Here is a 23,931-nt window from a genome sequence, read left to right on the forward strand (position 1 = left end):
TTATTTGTTTGGGCATGTTTTATCTCCCAAGAAATCTTGTTTCACTAAATGGCTAAACAAATGAGAGTAACCTAAAAAATGGGTAAGGGTTTACATACGCCATGAAACCTCATAGGTCGCATTTTTCACTCTCAATGATAGCCTCAAATTGCTGGCGGCAAAACAGGGGCTACATGGCTTGTCTCTTACAAAATGTGAGATTTTAAAATCTGCATATGTAAAATTCAATTCTTCAGATGCTTCCTCTGAGCTCAAGGAATTGTAGGGTTCCAGGATTCCGCTGTCTCTAAGTACCCTCATGGGCCAACCCATCCTCCGCTGTGCCTCGTTCAGTTGCATGTGAAAGCGCTGAGGAGCACCAAAAGGCTTCATTTACGACACACGAGAGAGATGGAGCCTCTGGGTGAGGTTTCCTCTGTCGTCGTGGTAAGAAAACACGCTGCCTGCCTTACACTTGCAATGCAATTGTTTGTCACAGGGCCCAGCAGTAAGGTTAAGAATTGCAGGATTGGAGATATATGAAATGTAGACAATATTCGATTCATAAATCACTCAGTTTATCGCACACAATTAGTACACAACACAGGTTAGTCCCCAAAGGGAGATCCAGAGAACGGGTGTCACAGCACAAGCTGCAGCCTGGCAACAAGTCTCTTCATGAGCATGAGTGGGAAGCAGCGCCAACAGGGCCTCCAGCAGCATCAGTCTGGAAGAGCTCTCAATGCGTGGAGATGGGTCGTCCAGGAAGGAGTCTTGTTGTCCTCTTTTTAAGGAGTAACGGTTATTCCAGAGGAAGGGGTCTTGGCTCCATCCGTTGTGACTTCTGTTCCAGTGACACACATTGCCCATCGAATTTCTCACCTAAAGTAACACTCTCAGTTTATCACTCTAAGACACTTGCAGTCTGAAGCAGATGTTTTAAAACAACGAACATGGAAGTTCACACTGGCCACTGTGACTCCGTTTTGAATTACTTCACAGAGCTTAACATAGTTAAATCCTCTAAGTTTCAGGCAAGATGAGTGTGAATCAGAACCCAGGATAAATCACATTATGACAGCAATACATTGGACTGGGGCAAGAGAACGGGGAGCGTCTGAACAGGCCTGAATCATACCTCGAGGGACACACCACCGATCTGACTCTGTCTGGGTATGCTGTTCTGAAGTTTTACCTGGTTTTCCCTTTAATAGCCTGCAAATTAGGCAGAAAGCTTCAAATGTGCAAGCCACAGACAATGCCTGCGGTCTCATCACCAGCTGGGCACCCTGCTCCTCAGACCAGTTCACACATTACAGACCGACCCAATGATAGTCTACTGTCATGTGGTGTTTCCTCCTATCCCTGCTGAGACTCCCTAAAACATTCTCACCAGAAATTCCTGGAAATAAAGTACCCCGAATTTTACAGACCCAAGTGAGTATAATTTTAGAACACTACATTTTAGTGAGTTCTCTTTAACAATGAAAAGCTTCTTTGGGGAAAAGAGATCATGAACGTGGTTTTAGAGTGTGGTCACGATGCTGGTCTGAGTTTTTGCCTTCTTAGGCAACCTCGCTTGCATTATCAGTCAGTGCACACTATCTGGCATTAAACAGTAAACCAGTTGGGCTCCATAGCGAGGTCTTGAAATAGTTCAACCCCCTAGAAATGAAGCAATAGCCATTACAGTAGCCCAGCTGCTTTAAAGCAACTGCAAGTAGGGAAAGTCTCGTATCAGACGGAAAGTAGTTCCATGCAGTGGAAACAGCACAATATTGTTGCAGACAGGCTTGAATACAAGCCAGGTTTTTCCACTAATCAGTATTGTGATCTTAAGAAGTTAGTGTCAGGAAGGGGAAATTTCCCCTTTCCTCTTCCCTTCTCGCTGGTTCTTTTGGTTGGTCAAATCATTTAAATGACATAAGACAGATTAACAGAAAATCAAATTTAATTTTGTGTGTATGGGGATTTCACATACACAAGAAATTCAGAGACAGAAAGGGAAAATGAGGTATATACGTCATCTTATGCTGAGAAATGGGATGGGGCCTGGGGCTTCCAAGGACAGGAGGGTCATTAACAGGATGATAAGAAGAACAGATGTTAGATTATTGTATGTTTGCCCTGCCATATAGATGAGGCCAATTAGATAAAATTTATCTCTGGTAATAACTCTTTTTCTCAGAAAAATCCCCAGTTTAAATTCTTCTAGGTAGTTAAGGGGCGGGGGCAATAATTTCTCTTGAGCCCATAGGGTTTCCATTGCCTACAGCTCAAAAAAAATCCTCGTGCCAAAGTGACACATCTTGGGGAGGCCTGTTCTGAACCCCTCCATTAACTTAAATATCTGGGCCTCAATTTTATCACTAACAAAATAGGAGCTATAATAACTGCCCTTTAAATCATTATTAAGTTTATTTTTTAAAATGTAAACATGTGGTAGGCATTATTATCACTTTCAGGATTCTCAAGCAACTGGTCTCTCGAAAACCTGGGAAAACCGTGTAAGCCAAGTAGAAAACACATTTGAGAAACAACATGAAATTGTCTCATGCACCTCCGTCAAGAAACAAGTTGACTCCATTTTAGCACAGACTTCAGAACAAATGTTGTTCTGAAGGAAAACAAATGCTTGCAGTGAACTGACCACAGCTGCAAAAGAAAAGCCCATTCTTCACACTTGCAAAATATATATAAAGGTGGTTGTCAGCCATGATTATAGCAGCACGATTTTTTTAATTAGAAGAAATTATAGGTACATTGTATTTGCAGTGTCTAGTGATAAAACGTAAGTAATCAAATAATATCCATGACTTTGCAAACCATAGCCTTTTCCCAAGCACCTGTATTAAAGCTTCCAAATGATCCTAAAGATTCACCAAATATCCTACATATCACTTCAAAACTATTGCAAAAAGCCCGCACATTTCCTTCAAGTCCTCAGTGAATAATGACGTGTCTCCACTGATGGTAAAATTCTAAGATATATTCACGCTGTTTTCTCTGTTCTAGACGTTTGTGTTTACTGCATCATAGTGCGTAATTCAGTATCTTATACATAATAAGCATTTCATAATTACTTTACAGAAAATAGCCACAGTGAACACAAATGCAATTCTTTAATCAAACAACAGATGATTTCACTTTAAAGGGTATAATACTATTGAAACATCCATATTAAACATGAGCTTTGATTTGAAGAGGATTACAGCTTGTGAGTTGAACAATTATAGGTTTCATGTTTTGCATATTTATTTCCAAGTCTACCTTCTATCTTTTGTCTGCCAACATTTTGGACTGATTTGACCACATAAAGGTCCCTGAATTTCTCATTTCTGTTATCCTCTAATGTGAAAAAAATTAGTATTTTATCACTGAAGTCATAATGCCATAAAATACCAATCATAAAAACTTTCAATGACCTTACATACTTGAAAACATTAATGAATTGCAAAAATCGAAATTGATGTTCCTCGTTTTGGTGCATAAAAAACAAGAGTATGTCCCATGATAAATCACCCAGGAACGTACACCAGAACCAACAGGGAATCCGGAGAAGCAGCTGCTTTCCTGGCAGCAGGAGTGGCAGCATCTGGAGCACCTGTGCAGCAGGCTGCATCGAGGTGCTGCGACTCTCCCCTGCGATGCCACCGCAGCAACTTAGCCCTCACCATCATGTGAAATGTGCCACAGTCACTTTCTCATAGTTTACAAAGGGACTGGAAATGACATACATCACCAGCACATGAATTTTTTTGAGCTGCAAGCAATGGAAACCCAATGGGCTTTCCTATACAAGACCTCATAAAGATCCAACAATGAGGCTCACTACCAAAATAAATTAGCTTCAGCAAATAGAGGCTTCCTTCCGACAGAAAGTCCAGGATAGGCAAACAAAAGCTGATACGGTGGCTTCATTATTGCTTGGGACTTGGACTGTTTTCAGTTGAACTACATCGTGATTACTTACACTCGGTCCAACATGGTGCTCCAGCCATCATATCTGAGTTATAAACAATAGGAAGGCATTAGGAGGAATCAGGCTCAAAGTACACCTACCACCTATCTTAAGATAGTTTCCCAGAAGCTGCCACACACTTACACTTTGGCTAGACTTCAGACATATGACCATACCTAGCTGCAAATGTAGTCCTTACTCCAGCCAATCATGCGCCTAGGAAAAACTGGGAGCTCCAAGCAGAGGAGATGGATATTAGGATGTGCAACACTCATCTATGCCACAGCAGGTAAAATGTCAAGAATTTGAGTAGAATACATGACAAAGAGTATTTGCAAATGTGGGTGTTATGAGAACACAGATCTAGAGGGAAAGGAAATGCTATGGTGCTTGGCTTTGCTACTGACTCACAGATCAATACAACTTGAATTTGCAGAGTTCTCTTAAAACATTTCTGAGGTCCTCATACACTAGAAATTATTTTCAATGCCATAAGTTTCACAGCCCTAGACTAGTCTCCAATCAATCACAAGTGGCCAGAATCCTTTGTGAGACTTCTTTTCACCAGATATTCTTCTACTTGGTCCAAGAAATGTTTACGTATAAGAAAGCCTTTGATCACCAAATTAAGATTCAGATGTCAAGCAGGTGTCAAGGGAGTAAAGAGTTGAAATGAGTGGTCAATGAAGACCTAGAACAAGATCTTCAAAGATTTTGAGGTGGGGCTGGAAATAGTAGATTGACACCTTGCCACCCACCCACTACTCCCCTCCCAACTCTCCATCACCCAAGCTCAGGCCAATTAGTCATCCTACACTAGAATATAAGCCAGCCAAGTATGACGCCCACCTAAAGCACTAATCAATCATTGTGGAGAAACAAATGTCTCCATTTAGCAAAACATGACAGTTTCAACAATATAGTCAATAATAATAATAAACCCAATATTAATAACAAACTCAAGTAAGGAGTATAGTTCAATCACTGAGGTATTTGGCAGAAAAGAGAAGAAGACCTCTTGGCAATCTTTTGTGTCATGTTTTTGAACATTCACAGACTACAAACTTCCTTTCTCTTTTAAGGTAGAAGATATGTATTTTTCAAAAGAGGACAGGATTTTCACATAGGTCTCAAAAGTTAGCCAAGTGTTTTAAGTCATTCCAGGAACATTTTGCTTTGTTTTGTTTGCTTGTATTTAGTTTTGCTTATTTAATGTGACAGTACAACTAGGGGGTTCTTCTCTACTACTATTTCATAGAAATTCTAGCACAATTATCCCACAAGGTGATCACAATGCACTCCTGACTTCTGTCAGTGATCCTGCCTGCAATATCACGATTCAACATCACAATCTTATGACAAGTGTTCACAAGGACTTTCCAGTGAAAACATGTTGAGCCCAATTATTTGCAAGAAGAAAGGGAACTTCTCTTAACAGGCTGTGGTCACCAGCTTCCAAGATGGCCCGCAATGGTCCTCACCTCCTTGTCTTCACACCATGTTAGTCTCCGTTTATGCTGCATCAGTGCTGGCGTAGGTGATAAGGAAAACATGGCAGACTTGATAGTGTGCAACATTCAAGGACAGGCTGTCAATAGTATTGAAGCTTTGGGTTTTTTTGGATGCTCCCTTCAGTGGAAACCAGCTATCATAACATGAGGACAGTCATGCTATGGAGAGCCCTGCAGCAGACATTTCACCAAGAGTCCCCTCTAACTGGCCAGCCGCAGGGACTACTTTGGTGGAGGACCCTTCAGCTTCAGTCAAGCCTTCAGATAGCCGTGGCCCCAAATGACATCTGAGATTGCCATAGGGGCCTTCAAACTTGAGTCCAGCCTAGCTGCTCCCAAATCCCCATTCACAGAAATGGTCATAGACAGTAAATACTTTGCTTGTTTTTAAGCCTCTTAATTTAGGGCCAATTTGTTACACAGCAATAGATAACTATCACAATCGTACCCTTTCCTTTACAGCTTTTACACACTCGCTAATTCCCATAAAGAGGTATATTGACCTGAAATTCTCCTTCAGAATACATGCACGTGCATATACACACACACACAGCCAAGTAATCAGACTGAATGTTCGACAGTATCTAGCAAAATTGCACTGATCACTCCAGAAAGGCTAGCATGAGACTAATCTGGCCTGACTAATCCTATTGCTATGCCTTCCCTCTCTCTCAAGGATCTCAGAAAATATCTCCATGATGTCATATTTTAAAATAGTCATGTTGGTCCAATGAATCAAGAAGACAATATAGAGTTTGGGGAGATGTAGCCTCCTCCAGCTGACTTTCAAGTTATCAGTCTGTGAAAAATGTCTCTCATTTGTTTAGATGTCTTCAGGTATCTGCTACATCTGAGCCACTCAGTTCCCTCTTGTTTCAGAAAATTAATTTCTCAGCCAGGGATGTGACCATATGCTTAATCATTGCTCACTAGTGCCACCTCCTGGACATCTGACCCTTTGTAAATATTAAATCACAGTGAAGGTATTCGTTCTTGTCTCAAGACATTGAAGAAAGGCTTTCAGTGCAACATAGTTACGTTCACATTTTAGTGCATTAGCTTATTTAAGTAACAAGCACTTAGCCCAACAGACAGTCAACCATGATACTATAATACGGCTTAGCTAATAACTGAGACAACAGAATGGAGTTTCTATTCATTGCTTCTCTTAAAGTCAAATACTCTTTCTGGAACCAGCTAGCTGTGTGACTTGGGACAGACCACCTGAGCGCCTCATGCCACCATTTAAAATAAACGGAGTCGAGCTAATCTAAAGTAGGGGAAGAATAAACCACATTAATTTCAAATTATAAAGTTAAATTATGCCAGCATAAAAATGTTGAGTGTGGTGATTTGAGGGAAAAGCCAAACAGGCACACCCCCTCCTTTATTATTATATATTTTGAAAGTTGAATCTCAACTAATAAAAGTTATCCTTAGTGCTTTACAACCTTAATGTCATACACCCTTTGTACTTCTAAACGAACACTGTGGTTCTCTTTCTTATCTAATGTGTATCTAAATCAGAATACTTTACCTGCTTCTTGTGACTCCTCTTGTTTTCAAATACATGTCTGCATCTCTGATTAGGTTTATAATCTACCTATGCTTATTCCTCCCATTTCAAAATACATGTTTGAATTGCTTCTGAATGTGTATTGTGAATTTGCGAACCTGTGAGTACTGGACACCCCTCTTCAATGGATCTCTTATAAACAGCTCCTGGAAAGGAGAGGGGTGCTCTTGGGGTGTATTCCTGTGTAAATGAGAATCTGTAAAACTGATACATTAGAAACTGAGATGATTAGTCACCTGGCTTCTGACTAGTCGATGTTCCCTCTTTTCTTCCTGCAGGCATATCCTGAATAAATGATAAAAAGCCATGTTTCAAAAATGTCTGAATCTGTGGTCTTAATGTTGACAGCTCTCTACTAAACATTTGCATAGCCGTTATCCTTTCAACAAGCAGCCCACCATCACGACACCATATTTATTTAGCACGCTTCCTCTTCAATCATTCCACTGGAAACAAATAACATGCACACAGAATTTTCTGAGTACTTCTCTTGGAATGCAGACGTTGGTAACTGTTTAATTAAATCCTGTTTAAACAGTTATTTTTCACTTCTTCAGCTCTTCTTATCAAAACTTTAAGGAAACATGCTCTCCATAGTTAAAATAGTCTGATGGGCAGGAAAGCGTTCCCAGCAGTTCCCAGTGTTCAGCCAGTGGCTCTCAGAAGCCATCTTTCACAAAATACTAGCAAAAGATCGGTTAAAAGGGATTGGCAAGATAAATCCTAACACACACATTTAAATTCCAGGCATCTCCTTAAACCCATCTTCGTCTACCCTGGAATGTCCTTCACCTGCCTTGACCTGAGAGGTCAGTTTCATTCCAACAAGACTGAAATAAAGCATCTTAATAAAGGAAAATCTCCAGAGTGCTACATCCTTTTTAGGGGGGTGGCTATCTATTCTTGGAACAAGTCTGTCTGAGCAGATCAGCTACTCAATGTCCAGAGGCTTCGGCTGACAGATTATATCCAAAACGAACACTTCCCCAGTTCGAGGAGGGGAAAGTGGGCAGTGAATGGACAGGGAGCCAGCTTGTGGACCATATGCAAGTGAAACAGCTTGCAGTCAAGCCCGCCTGTTCCTCCCACTCTCCCATCCTCTTCAACGAGCAGCCCAGCTGTCAGCGCTGCCCCACTGCCTCTCCCACGCCAGCCAGAGAACACCTCCTAGATGGCCTGGCCTATCGTTTTCTTTCTGTCTCCCATGAAGTCTCTACCCCCCCACTGTGCAAGGAGCAGACACCCTGGATATTTCACGTCATTATTTTGCTATTCGCCATCTCATGCTGCTCATTTAGAGGTGTGTATAAGAACTGTACATTTATATTCTTAAAAGGCAAGAGAGGCCACTAGGCTTGCTCACAAAATGTTCTTTCCAGTAACAATGTGAACCGTCTGGTGTGATGGATTTTTGGAGCTGTGATCTTTGACGTATAAAATGTCATACAGAGACTTTAAATCCTAGGACTGAGTTATTTGGGGGTAAAAATAAAAAGGACCTTCCCAGTAGTTATATTTCTTGGTGATTAAGGCTCATAAAAAAATAACTGATGCTATGGTATAGAAAAACATCAGGGTGCAACTCTTCACATGTAGTGCAGAAATTTCATTTTTGTCCCACCTCCCCCTCCATTTCTCCTCACTACCCACTACTCTACCAAGGAAATCTTGAAATGCAGAAAGGAGAGAAACCAGAATGATTCTTTCATTTTTCAGCCCAAATGATAACCATATTTCCCTTCTTTCCCACAAGAGTGGATCAACACACACCACACAAATGCTTTGCTTTCTGAAGGCTTTGTGAGGGAAATGGACGAGGCTGGGTGAGGGGAAGAAGAGGAAGGAGGCTTATGTGGGTAGAAGAATGATTGTGTAACTGGATGCACTACACCTGCTCCAAGGAGGGAGCAGGCATTTCCAAAGAACACCCACTTCCTCCTGCTACTTTCTACTGAAATTTTTAAAGATAGATTTTATTCTTAGAGCAGTATTAGATTCACAGCAAAATTGAGCAGAAGGTATAGAGTTCCCATATACCTCCTGTTCCCATGTGCAGAACCTCATCCATCAACATCCCCCACCAGAGGTACACTTGTTACAGCTGCTGAATCTACACTGTCACATCATTATTCTCCAAAGTCCAGTGTTCACATTAGGATTCACTCTCGGTACTGTACATTCTATGGATGTTGACAAATGTATAATGACATGCATTTGCCATTCTATTCTTTTACAGAGCAGTTTTACTGCCCTAAAAATCTTCTGTGCTCTGCCTGTCCACCCCTTCCCCCGTACAACCCCTAGCAACCACTTGTTTTACTTTCTTCCTATGTTGCTTTTTCCATAATGTCATATAGTTGGGATCATACAGTTTGTAGCCTTTCCAGACTGATGTCTTTCACTTAGAAATGAAATAGCACGTAAGTTTCCTCCGTGGCTTTTCATGGCTTTTCCACTGCATTGTCATTGTTCGTAGACGTGGATACTAACCAAAATCTAAGGGCACAGTTAAAGGGAACAGAGGGTCCAGGGACTAGATGACATAAGTTTCACAAGAAAGAACTAGAAAGAACACAGTAAAGCAGTGTCTTCCTACACCTTTAATGCCACTCCACTCTCCATTTTAGTCATTTCAAACAAAACATCAGAAACAAAGTATGGGAGGCTGAGGGGCACAATGGAAAAAGCCAGAGAGATCTGGCTGGACTCCCACTCCTGTGTAACTGGGAGATATCTGGCAAGTTTCTTAGCCTTTCTGATCCTCAGTTTTCTTACCATAAAAAGAGGCTGTTCTTAGGATTTCACACAACACCAGCCTGGTATCCAGCACACTACAAGCACTCCAAAAAAATTATTATAGTATCATAATGCGGATATACATATATAATGTATAGAATGAATAATCAGAAAGTTGTTCAGTAAGCATGTCAACAGTGCAAAGGAAGGCAGGACAATTTCAAGGGATATTTCATCCAAGCCAATACACATAATGTTTGTATATAATGATTAACAGTGAGGCATGCTCTCCCCATGAACTTTAAACTGAAGAAAATGGATGCATCTTCTGAATTAGAAAAATCCATATACGACGGTTGTATTAACCACCTGTGGATTTTAACTGATAGGTCTAAAGAATTTAGGAAAGCTCAAAACTCAAATCAAAGTGATTGTAATTTGGCAAGCAAGAGCCATTTCGACCGAACTGTACCATGTCTAAAGAAGGACTAAGTGAACTGAAGGAAGATGGTCAGATAGGAAAAAAATAAAAGACACCAACATGAAGGAGATTAGCAGTAATTTCCAGCCTAGCTGGGGAGAGTGACAGGGCATATGGAGCATGGGAACGCCCTAGGCAGGTTACCCTATTGTAGAGCAGGTATGAGTCATTGGGCATCACTTGGCTTGGATGAAATATCTCGTAAAATTAGTCTACCTTCCTTTGCACTGATAACATGCTTACTGAACAACTTTCTGATTATTTATCTGACTTCTGGGTATATTGATTCCAGAGGTGACAAAGTGTCCCAAACAGCAATCACCGTCCCACTCTAGAAAATAACATTTTCCATTGTATATTCATCAGTTTTCGATCTGGGTTACCTACTTCAATCTCCTTTAAGTTTGACTGATACACTTCTCAAGTCCAGTGAATCCTGGGACACTGGAGGATTCAGAGTTGGTCTGAACCACAGTAAACCCACCAGCTGATGGATCTTTTGTAGCCAGCCCGTCTTCTCTTGGTGGCATCGCATCTTACTTTCTTCTCACTACCTCTGTGCCCTGTCCTTTTCTACTTCTAATAGGAATTAGTGTCAAGTAAATATAATGTTTAATTTCCACTTGAAGGTAGAAGGAATTTTTCAAGAGAAGACAGTGCTCTCACAGGAAAGGAAATGAAGGAGATGACCCTTTCGGTCAACAGAATAGAAAAGAAATTCCTCCAGTTTTTCAGTTAATTCAGTGGTGGTGGAGGAGGGGGGGGCACCAATTCTCAAATAAAATAAAATACAACAAATTTTAAGACAAGACTATAAGAGATAGTCATACCATGAGCAGCAGAGGAAACAATTCCAATTATCTGAGGTGTGGACAATACTTCTCAAAGCAAAATAAAATACAAACATTGCAAAGACAAGAAAGAAAAATATGTGCCCCCAAAAAGAAAGAGACAGAGATCACTATTTTCAGGAAGGGCTATTGTGAAACAAAAATAAAGACCTCCTTGTTATAGCGCTTGCCCATTAAAATTTACAGAATTTAAGATGAATGGCCCTGAAAGCTGAACCAAATTGAATCCATTTTAGTGGACTACTCAAGATGGGGAGCTATCTCTCAGGTCCTTTGGAAAATAATGGAATTCAAGTGCAGTACTAATCCAATAAGAGTTTTCAAGAGTCAATATCAGCTGCTTAGCATGGTGATAGCTGCAAAGCCATTACTGTTGACTCCACTTCCACTACTCAGAAGTATCGCTTTGCTATTAAACTGTGGCTTTAGGGGATATTTAGGCCTCTAGCCCCTAAGCATCCCTTATAATTTATTCCAACTGGAAGATTTGCATCAAGGATAATTTAAAGTCTTCAGGCTCTATTCTCTCCTGGTGCAGGAGCATAACTCCCATTAGCACTAATGAAAGCTATCTCTACATCTCAAGCAGTGTACCTCTCCTAAGTGTTAAAGAACCAAAACATTTTATGTCCTGTGAGAGAAGCAGCATTAAAGAGAATCTGGATACAATTTAACAAGGTTAAAATGAAAGTGTGAATTGTTTTCCGGATGACAGTATTCCTTAAAAAGTATGTCATGTTTCTGTCCAAAAAAACAACAGGGTTCTTACAGACTCACTGGGGGAATAAAAAGGATTCTCAACCAACACACAAAGAATACAAAATACTTCTATTTTTAAAAAGAACGTTGGGGGTTTGAGATTGCTATTCTTACCATTTTTTTTTTAAGAAGAGAGGGATATTTGTGTTCTAAGAGTATAATATTTTATCTAAGGAGTGTCTCTTTGCCTAGGGTCAGAAGGTCACCAAGTCTCGTGCAGGCCCTATACCGCCTTTAACTAGATTATTAGAAATTTTCTTTTCGTAAATTGGTGACTAAAAGCCTGTCATTTCCCATCTCCATTGTACTCAACTGCTGTTGCATTGTTTTTCGGGCCAGCGAGCTGCTGGATTTCTCCACTGAATAACCCCAAATCACACGGCGAGCAGCCTGCAGCCCTTTCTTCCTGCAGCATTGCCAGCCTCGGAGCTTGCTCCTGCAGGTTGTCCCGGCCAGCTGGGGAGCCTGCCTGGAATGCCCACACCTCAGGACTGCCGCAAGAGAAAAGCCACTCCAAACCCAGTCCCCAAACTCCTTAATGAAACCAAAGGGATATTTAGTGTTTTCTGAAAATACAGAAATAATTCTGAGGAAGATAAAAATTTCATCATATTTTGGAATCAAATGGCTGTTCAAAACACTGGGATAGCCTCCAAGTTTTGATGTGGGGAAAAATTTGGTTATCACAACATTATCACTGAGCTGTAAGCGGCACAAAACATTGATATAAAGCAGCATGACTGCTGATTAAACACTATTAGCATATTCAGTTGGAAACACAAATGTAAACACAGATTTCCAGTGCCTGCATCACGTACAACTGCAATGTTCATGTTTGTGTAGGAGTGAGTAAACAGAGACTCGGGGACAGAAGAAAAGCTAGTGTGCACACTCAACGAATGTGTAAATGAATAGAGTGGCTTAGAAGGTCTTATTTATCTTTAAAAAAAAAACTGGTTAAGTTCTCTTTTATTTTTTTCCTTACAGCTTGTAGCTATTATGTACTTGTGATCTTGCAAGTGGAATGTGGCTGGGAGCATATGTTAATAAAAGCGTGAGGAGGCACACATACCACATTCAAGCAACGATGTGGTTTCCTCTCAAACCGACAGATGCAAGGCACTTGGGGAACTGAGGCTCTCCTCTGTTTCAACTCTCCACATTATGCTCCAGCACTTGGAGTCTGAGTACCTTAGCGCAGAGGGAAATAAGCAAGCCTTATGCTCACCAAGAACAGTAAGAGATGACAGACAGTCTGAAGCAGGTACTTTTGTTTGTCCTTTTTTTTTTTTTTTTTTAGTGTTTTTCCCCCCAGCTTTTGATTTCTTACGTTTTCAAGATGCCAGAAACTCAGTCTCTGTTGTGTTTCTTCTGCACTGCGCTGACTCTCCCAAGCTCACAAGCCATCTATAGCCCACTTCTACAACCAGCCGGACCATACTACAGGTATTTTACAACCCTAGCTTCACCTTGCTTTCTCTCCCTCAAATTCCTAATTTGTTGTTGGAAGCCACCTCAAATTCTTCATGGGATAAGGTTGGCTAGAAATAAATAATTTTAAAAATGCATGCATATTCATGGAGAAACATATTAAGATAATAGTGAAGTGGTGTTTATATTGGGCTGAAGTAGATTTTATCCTAAGCTCTGTAGGCATCAAGGATGGAGCACCTGAAAGAGAAAAAGCCTGAGATTCAAAAACCTGAATTTATATACAAATTTTGCTTCTACCTAATGAGATAATAACTGCAATTTTCTCTCACTCACTTAACCTTTGTAAGCATAAATTTCTTAATTTGTAAAATGGAATAATTGCTGTACATAAGTGGTTTTCCATTTTTTTTTTAAGAAATAAAATCCTTTATTGTGTGTGAAAGCCTGCCCAGAGCCACTACTCAAAAGGACCACAGTCAGAGTGGCTCAGCTGAAGCTGGATGGAGCGTGGCGTTCCTGCTCTACAACCTCCTCTCTCACCTCCCACCTCACCTGTATGGTTACCACCACCTCTTCCAGCACCACTGTGTGAAACACATCACCTCCACGGTCTCCCTCAAAGTGAAATGATTTTTATCCTAGACATACTTAGAACAAGAGTGGTAGTGAAAACATTTAACATGTATAGTATGGGCACCAACCAGTCAGAATGGACTCCAGCTGAAACCAACCAGTAACCTACACCTCTGGCTACCAGGTGAAGGTCAGCCCTGACTTAGAGTATTCAGACCAAGAAAATTTCATCAATAATGAGTAACTGTAGCTCACTTATAGCGTGAAGACGTGGCAACACCTATTCAGCACGGCTGTTGGGAGAATACAATAAAATAATAACTATGAAAGTGTACCCCGAGCTGTGAAGTGTTGTACAAATGAAGGGGGAGCATACAGCCTCTTAACTCAATGCTCCTCAAACACATACATCTCCCCAAAAACAAACGTCAGTTTTCAGATACAACGTAGCCTACTCTTTATCTTAAAATAATTATGTTCTCTAATTATAAACTCCATAGACACAGATGACTGGAAGTTTTAGCCAGTTGGCCGTGATGCAGCACTTAACTTCTCCATCTGAAGCATCTGCGTTCAGGTGGTTCCTGCCATTCAGCTCTTCCTTACAGGACTTTGGAGAGCTGGTAAGGTTCTGCTTCTAGATTTGGGTGCTGTTATATTTGGTCTGCATAAGTCTGTTGAGCTGTATTTTAATGACATGTGTACTCTTCTCTATGTATTTAGACTTCAATGAAGTTTTAAAAAAATCTTCCCCAATGGACTTGGAGGCCATTATGCTAAGTGAAATAAGTCAGACAGAGAAAGACAAATACTGTATGGTATAACTTACATGTGGAATCTAAAAACTACAACAAACAACAAATACAACCAAAAAGAATGTAACAAAAAGAAGCAGACTCACAGATACAGAGAACAAACTAGTGGTCACCAGTGGGGAGAGGGGAAGGAGCAATACAGGGGGAGGGTAGTAAGAGACACTGGATGTAAGAGAGGCTCAAGGATGTGCTGTACAACACAGGGACTGTAGCCAATGTTTTATAATAAACTGTAAATGGAAAGTAACCTTTCAATATTGTATAAAAAAGTTTAAAAATCCTCAACTATTAAAATGTCAGACATCTCCATCCCAATTTAAAATAATTAAATACTAATGTTTAAAAAAAAAGAATGAGTCATTGTAGAACAGGACATCTGTGGCCCCTTGAGACTCAAAATTTCTCAAATTCTTTGTTTGCACAATAAAAATATCAACTCTTTGAAAAAGGGAAAAAAATCTTCCCCCAAAACGGAAGATAGGCAATTCCTTTAGAGTCAAACATGCATACTAATTTTCTATTGATGTGCAACAAAAGATCACAAATTTAGGCACTTAAAATAATCCATGTGTTTATCTCACAGTTTTCATGTGTCAGGAGTCCAGTATGGCTTAGCTGGGTCCTTTAATCAGGGTCTTACGAGGCTGCAATCAAGGTACCAGCTGGGCTGCATTCTCATCTGGAGGCTTGACTGAGGAAGAATTTACTTCCAAGCTCTTTCAAGTTGCTGGAAAAACTCATTTTCTTATGCTTGTAGGGCTGAGAAGCCATTTCTTACTGGCTACTAACTGGAGGCCCCCCTCTGGTTCTGGAGGCCACTCACAGTTCCCTGCCATGTGACTCTTCATAGGCAGTTTACAACAGGGCAGTTGTTTCTCCAAGGCCAGCAGACTCTGCTAAGAGGGACTCATACATAATGAAATATAATCATAGACAGTATCACCTCCATCACTTTTGCCATATTCTGTTCGTCAGGAGCAAGTCACAGGTTTCAACCACACCAACAAAGGGGGAATTCCATTTTTCCTTCTCTGAGCCTCAGTTTTCTCAAGTGTAAGAAGGGAGTGAATAATGATACCTGCCTCATTATATTGTTGAAAGAAATAAATGAGATATCATATAGAATGCTTAATAAAGAATTGGGCACCTAATAAGCTCTCAGTAAGTTAGCCATCATCTTACTGCTTATCATGTAGAGTCCTAAGTGTATCCAAATTAGGCCTCAGTATTATGTAACACATTAAAAGAAATTGAAGGTAGGTGAGAATCTAAAATAAGACTTCATTTTTTGAATTTTTTTGATATTTGCGGGAAAATAACATACTTTAAGTGTGATGGGAAATTTATTAAACCTGAAATATTTTTGCCAATCTAGGCTGAAGATTTAGATAAGCCTGTTGTTATCTATTGCCCCATAATAAATTACCTTCAAATTTAATAGCTTAAAACAACAAACATTTATAATCTCACACATTTTCTGAAAGTCAGAGACCAGAAAGTGACATAGCTAGTAGTTTCTGATGCAGTTCTTTGCTTTTTTATACCTTGCATCAATGAACAATCAATGAATACTAATATTCTTGCTCTTCTCAGACATTTTCATAATGTAATGTGGAATCAGTAAGAACTTGATCTGTCTGCCTTCCATGATATCACAAGCAAGAGTTTTATAAAATCTCATGCTCATTTCTATAGCCTCTCATGTATGTTTTCTCACCATTCACTATTCAACCTCCAACTCAATGCCACTGTTTTAAGTTTTTGTTATGGCATAACCCCACTTCAATTCCATACTAGTTAACATAATACTAAAAGCGATAGCAAATTTCCCTGCTTTGACATGATAGATGTTGGGGTTTTTCCTGCTCACACACTAGCAGTCAGCACATAAGCAGTGGAGGAGACAGTCCTGCTCTGTGGTAGGCAGAATAACGGCCTCCCCAACACGTCCACAAACCTATGAGTTTGTTACCTTACAAGGTGAAAGGAACTTTGTAGATGATACCACTTTCAGGATCTTGAAATGGAGAGATTATCATGGATATCCAGGTGGGCCCAATGCAATCACAAGGGTCTTTACAAGAGGGAGGCAGAAGGGTCGGGGTGAGAGAAGGAGATGTGACAATAGAAACAGAGGTCAGAACGATGACAGCAAGAAGCTACGAGCCAAGGAACCCAAGTCACCTGTAGAAGCTGGAAAAAGCAAGGAAACAGATTCCCCTCCCAGAGCCTCCGAAAGGAACACAGCCCTGCTGACCTTCAGAAGTGTAAGATAATAAATCTGTTTGTCTTAAGCCAGTAGGTTTGTGATAATTTGTTACCGTAGCAATAGGAAACTAAAAAAAAAATACATCCACAGAGTCAGCCAGGCATCCAAACTGAAAACCTACCATCTTCATAATGTAAATCTGAAGCTTTGACTGAAGTTTATCTCCATTACAACCAACTGAAAAAAGAGAGTATAAAGCATTTCCCATGCAAAGATGCATGGACTAGGCACTTAGTGGCACTGAGATACAGCAGGGGCTGGAGTATGTAGGCTCTGGCTGGGAGGCTGCTTCCAGTAAGGGCTCCAGATACAAGGGGCGTGGAAGCATGAATGCTGGTGGCAAGTGAGCCACAACCCCAGGCTGGAAACAGGCGGCTGAGTGAATCTGCATGTACTGGATGGTAAGCTCGCATACTCCTGTCCCTCAGTTGACTTCCAGAGCCCTGTTAGCAGGCTTATTCCCCTCCAAATACTCAGAGATTAGAGGAGTCACTTCTGGAGGAACTGTGCGGCCCAAGAGCAAAAACATGCAAATGTGGGTATTTACTGCTCAGGGATTCCCATCTGCACATCATTCAACAGGCCTCTCCTCCACCCTTCCACCCAGCTGCACAAAAAGATTTCAATCATTTTTCTAGTGTCTTAAATAAAAACAAAAAGAGTCAAGAATCATCAGACACTTTAGGAAAGCTTCCAATAGGAAAGACAAAGACCAAGAAAAACAAACAGAAAGGGGATATTCAAAAAAACAATGAAATCCCAGTCTGTAATAGGTAAACAAGATTGTACTGTGTAGCACCGGGAAATATATACAGGATCTTGTGGTGGCTCACAGTGAAAGAGAATGTGACAATGAATGTACATATGTTCCTGTATAACTGAAAAATTGTGCTCCACACTGGAATTTGACACAAACATTGTAAAATGACTATAACTCAATAAAAAAAGTTAAAAAAAAAGTAACAATGACAATGCTTGGTAGGTGGCAAAAAGAAAACAAGTTAAAACTTAATAACTTCTGTGAAATAAGAATATGTACTACATTCATGAAACCAGAAGGAAAAACACATTTTTAAAAGACCATGAAAGAAAGAAAAAGTCTTAGAAATTAAAAATGTGACAGCAAAATTTAAAAGAATTGATTTTTTTAAGATTGAAAGATTAAATCATGACTATATGTTAAGAAATAAAATATTAGAGCTGAAAATCTGGGTTTGTGGTGAAGACAGTTATATTCACCAAATATTCCACTACACGTCCCAGCATCCTTGGGACCATGCGGGGTCATGTGACTAGTTATGGTCAATTAAACGTGAGCAGAAATGACATGTGTTACCTCCAGGCTGAGACAGAGAAAATTCTCCACTCTCTTCCCTGTTTGACATTGAGCTTTGTAGCAGATGGTAGAGCCTCCATCAGCTGGGTACCCGTGTGACCATGTGAAGCAGAAGAAAGCTCGCTCAACTTACTTCAAACATGAATATGAGACAAACGGTTGTTGGATTAAGTACTGAAACTTCACAACAGAAATATGTCACAGTAAAATCTGGCCTGTACAAGAATCAATCCAGGACATTCAACATTTAAACTAACAGGAATTCCAGAACAAGAACGTTAAGAAAGTTGCTGATTTTTTTAAATCTAAATTTATGCTTCTACTTCATAAACAATATACATTCATTAATTTGATAACATTTGAAAATATTTAATAAGATAATTTTAATATTCAGATTGGAAAAATGTTAAAGACTGATACTGAGCAGTATTCTCAAGATAACAGGGAAAAAATGCATGCTCATAAATGGGCTCATAAATCAGTAGGACCTTTTAGAAAAGCAATACGGTATTGTCAATTAAATTTTAAATTTTCACATCAGTTATTCCAAATATAAGTGTGTTCAGAAATACACAAACGTATCTACCACAGTATTCTTAGAATAATAGCATAGAATTAGAAATTACCCAAATATCAGTAGGGAAGTAGTTATACACAAGGTACATCCATATTCATCAATGCATGGAATTCCATGAAGTGTGTGTGTGTGTGTGTGTGTGTGTGTTTTAAAGTAGATGTTTGTGTATGAACATGAAAAAATAAAAATGTCCATAATAAACTGTTGAGCAGAAAAAGCAAGATACAGAATAATATACATTGTATGACTGTCCATTTGTGTAACTAAAAAAGGGAAAGAGAATCTGCAAATGTCAGTGTGTGTGAGTGTGCACCACGTGCATGTGTGCTGAGAGGGATGAAAAGAAAAGATGCTAAAATTTTTACCATCTTCTTCCTCCTCCATCTTCATCACAAAGAAGAGAGATGAATCTGACTTATTTGCTCAGTCAGCTTCAAGACCCTACTTTATTTTGCAGAATCTAGTTGCTGAAGGAAGAGAAAAATCGATTGATGTAATAGAGATCTACACCAGAGAGAGGTGAAAAGAGAAGACAAGAGGGTTGGTCTGGACTGAATTGGGTGGAGGATTCAGAAAGCTTGGAATGAGAAAGGAGTGAATCAATAAGGACTTAGGGAAAGAAGTTTTTGAAGAAATTCTGTGATGTGTTGAGAATGTTCTCCCTGTGGATATTTTTATGCAAGACAAGTAAGATTCACATTACTTATAATTATTTTCTTGGACTTTAGACTGTTTTTTCCCATGTAATTATTTCAGGGGACAGCTGGCTACACAAAGATTATAATTGTATTATAGACAATTATACTACAGAAGATAACATATAAAGATAGAGGGAGATTTTATTCATATATATATATATATATGAAAACACTGATTTTGTTTTATGTTTAGGAAAATTTACTGAAAAACAGAAATCAAACTGTTAACAGCAGAAACCTCTACAACATCAAACTAGATGAGAGGAAGTAGATCATATGGCCAAGAGGACTTTTATTTATACATACATATATGCATCATTTGTAATACAGATTTTAACTGAAACAATGAAGAAAATAACAAATGCAAGCTATTACCTCTTTGAAAATGTGACATTTTCTTATTTATGACTGTTAAGTAAAAACTGTATCTTATAGGTAATTTTCTCCTTCATTTCAAATCCCTCTCCTAGTCCACAGACAACGTTTATGTGCATATACAGGTCACAGAGACCCTTCAACTAAAATATTTAAATAATTGTGGTAAAGGGGGTTTTAAAGCTTAAAATAAGCATGTAATTATTCAAGTCGCCTACTCAATTTTCAAGTATAGACACATATCGAAAGCTCAGTTTTCACTAAGATTTTTTTCTGGAAACGCTCCTTCTGGACATGTTTAGTCTTCTACTCTCTAAACATGAACATTCAAAAAGAAATATTTTTATATTGTGTTGTCAGATCTTTCCATGTTTGGGCTAGAGGAAAATGACATCTGAAATGATGTAACACAAAGTAACACTCTGTAGATACTTAATAAATAACATTTTTAAGATAGTAAGATTTTAAACCCAATAATAATGACTCTAAAAAAGGCACTGCTCTCCAAATACATTTAGACAGAGGATGTGTCTGGGTAAGAGATAGGAACTCGAGCGCCATCTAGCAAACACGATAGGTAACCACTAACATTCTCTTAACAGATCTAACAAAGCAAGGTTTAGTGTCCTTGAGTTCTATGTTGACTGTCAACCTTGGGAATTCCACTCAAGCATTCTTAGGCTTTCCAGAGTTCTGAACTTGTATATAGACCTTTAAAAGGCAGCAGGGAAAAGAACACTTTTCAATTTCATCAGGCCTGGCATAGAAAGGTGTCTTAGAGTAGAGTAAACACCAGTTATCTATAAATTTGATAATATATAAATGCCTTCGCTCTCACAAAAACATTAATATCATTTTATTTCTTAATAAAAGCATAATGTTGCTAAATTTGCTAATTGGTAATCTGGGCTATTTTCAGTCATTAAAGTATCAAAAAATTAAAAAAATTTTAAAAACCACATTCTGAGTCTCCCACCCAGCACGCGCGCACACACACACACACTTTCACTTACTGATGTTTTTAATACATACTGATATGCAGTATTTGTCAATTTATTCAAACCCCAGCTACGCAATCATTTTCAAGTAAAATTATGTATTTGAGCACACATTTGTGAACAAATGTAATTAAACTCAAAAGCCTCTTGGCTTTTCGAGGCCTTAAGCTCTAAATAATATGAAAATACAGTACCTGATATTTTGCTGCTAAAATTCCCAAAGTAGGGGGCGATAAACGTATGTTTTAGTGATGAAGCCCTGGGTGTCATAATCCCAGCTGGATTTCAGCAATAACGTAAAAAGTGTCACTTTGTAACAGAGAAGACATGAATGAAGGAGTAGAAGAATTAATAAATAAAAATGTTATCACTATGTTTTCAATCATAGAGAAGATTTTGAAAACAATATTAATTTATTACTGTCTACTTATAAAGAACTTCTTCAAGAAACTCATTATGTTTGCAGTCTTAAAAATGCTTATATGAGGTTGCTTTTACTGTTTCCCAGCAGCAAGAAAAATACGGATAATAACATGACCCTGCTGGACTACAACATATAGCCTTTTGTATCTTCAAATAAAGAGAAATATGAAAGATGTTGCTTAATTATGAATGTCCAACAAAATTAGATACTATTTATATCAGACAGGGTTCTATTAGGAGACAAAGAGTATACAGGAATTTATGGGGAATGCTTAATATAAATGTTAATTAGCTTCAACAAGGGATTGGCTAGTGAGAAGCAAAGAAAACATTAAGGAATACAGGAAGCGCAGATAAAGGAGCAGCCACTACCTTTAGGGCTGAGCTACTTCCGCACAGAAGACTCCTCTGCAAGAGCCCACCTAGCCCCTCACTGGAGAGGGTGCAGCTGTGGCTCATTGCACATAGAGAAGTCGCTGAGGTGCTGCGCCAGCACAACTCGCTGGCAAGTTGCCCTCTGGCGTCCTAAGGGAAGCCACCCTGCTGCAGAGCCACCTGCAGGGGAGAAGCCGCACTGATGCTGCAGGAGCCGGGTGCTGGAGAAGCACAGATGACGAAAGCCAGACCTTGGAAAAGCCAGGTGTGCGACGGAAGCCCGGAGAGAGGTGCACACAGGGTCCAGTAAAACGTAGGCCTTCCTCCAGTGTCCCCACGGCACCCTTCATCAACAAAACTTAATGCCTTCTCAGCCGGCAAACAGCCCGGTTCCACTATGACACAGCAGGCACTGAAGTGTGGACTGGGGGCTGAGAGGCAATCAGTTCGTCGCTGATGCACTATTCTTTCTTTGTACCCGCTGTCTCACGTCTCAGAGTGCCTTAGCAATTGCTTATTCCCAGCTCACTGGTTTTCTCAACTCAATTTCCACAAATGATTTCTTACTGGTTTAGCTGCCTTTACTCTCCACTTTTCAATCTGTAGCTCACTGTCAGATTGACTTCCCTAAACCATCATTTTACTTCATCTGCTTAAAAGCCTTAAAAGAACTTGTATTGCCTAGAATAGTGATGCTCAACTTGTTAGGTATGAAAACCCCCTGACAGCATTAACAGTTTTGTACAGATCACCACATGATAGGAGTCTTAACTATTAGAACACCTTAATTGAAAAAATAGATGATAAAATGTTGTAATAAATTTAAACATATGCAATTAATCTGTATTTTACTAAGTCACATCACCTATAGCCAAGTGCAAACAGGAGCCCATGTACACATGACAGACATATATGTCTGTTCCGCGTCCAGGCTATGTTGTTACACATATAGATGAGAGAGCCCCTTACAGTAGTAACGCCAGGGTACTCAGAGGCCTCAGGCTCACGAGTTTGGCTCTACTGACCTAAAATCAATTCCCATCCCTTCAACCCAGCATTGAACTTTCCATAATCTGACCCAGCCTATTTTTATAACTTTATCTGACACTGACTTTCCACAAGGCTACCTACAGTCAGCTTGCTACAATCACTGCACCCTGAACACATTTTGGCAACTCCTAAGCTCTAGTTCCACCTGAGATACATGCTTTCATTCTTCCTTTTTATCTGACTCTCATTTTTCTTCAAGACCCGCATCATCTCCCTCTTTGGGCTGCTTTTCTTGGCCATTGCAGCAGGTGTGTCTGTTGAGTCTCAGAAGCATCACTGCCCTCCAAGCCCTCTCCGGCACAGAAGAGGATAAATCCAGGAAACTACACTTCTAGGTTCTTTTCAGCTGGGTTCATTGGATCCCACCAATAAGGGGCTGAACCGGAAGGCAGAATGAGCAAATCACCTGCAGGTGGGTGAGGGGCGCTCTCAGGTGGCAAATTGAGGTTTGGCCTGGGACAGTCCCTTCTCTGTGCCCTTTTTGCACTCTACGCGACTCTACCATAATACCACTTACCACATTGTATTTGCTTGTTAGTTTCCCTGATCACGTTCCCCAGCTCACCGAGCACTCCACAAGAATAAAAACGACCTCCTGAGAACTCTCCCTGCCACCCTCATGTTGCAGAGAGCCAAGCTCATCAGCTGTAGCTTCCCTGCGACCCTGCACTTCCAGGCCTCCTGAAAGCCAGCACTCCCCGCCCTTTCAACATTTGTATAAGCCTGTAGGTCCCTGCGTTAAACCCTTCCTGCTCAAAAGACCTACAGAAGCTTTCACCCTCTAAATTGCTGCAAGGCCTTAACATAGCTGTTTACTGCTTACACTGTTACTTATCTTCTCACATGTCTTGCAAGAAAGGACTGGGTTTTGTATTTCTTTATGCACAATGTAGCATCTTCCCTTGCAAGCAGTTTTTCAATAAATAATTACTGGTTTGATTCAATTTAATTAAACATAGGTACGAATAAGACTGAGCTGATAGGCTATCAGACTTATCTTGGGGAAAATAAAGGGTTAGCCTCTCAAAATGCCAAGTCAACACTGAAGAGTTTCACTGGTTTAGGGCTTTTCAGTGGTTCTTGCCCTCCCACCCCCCAGTAAACTAACTTACCTATTTTGAACCAAGTTTCTGCCCCCCAGTCTAAACATCTGT

At 39.9% G+C, this 23,931-nt stretch overlaps 2 long non-coding RNA genes across 5 annotated transcripts in view; one reads left to right on the forward strand and one right to left on the reverse strand.

Moving 5' to 3' along the window:
- Window positions 1-23,931, reverse strand: part of LOC140698284 (uncharacterized) — a 249,092-nt gene that overhangs the window by 218,198 nt on the left and 6,963 nt on the right. The window lies entirely within an intron of this gene.
- Window positions 309-14,195, forward strand: LOC140698285 (uncharacterized). The gene is made up of 4 exons (XR_012075963.1): window positions 309-426; window positions 12,842-13,118; window positions 13,250-13,300; window positions 13,704-14,195. It is a non-coding gene; the product is annotated as an uncharacterized lncRNA (long non-coding RNA).

Source organism: Vicugna pacos, chromosome 9 (genome assembly GCF_048564905.1).
Source record: "Vicugna pacos chromosome 9, VicPac4, whole genome shotgun sequence".
In the NCBI taxonomy this organism is placed as follows: domain Eukaryota; kingdom Metazoa; phylum Chordata; class Mammalia; order Artiodactyla; family Camelidae; genus Vicugna; species Vicugna pacos.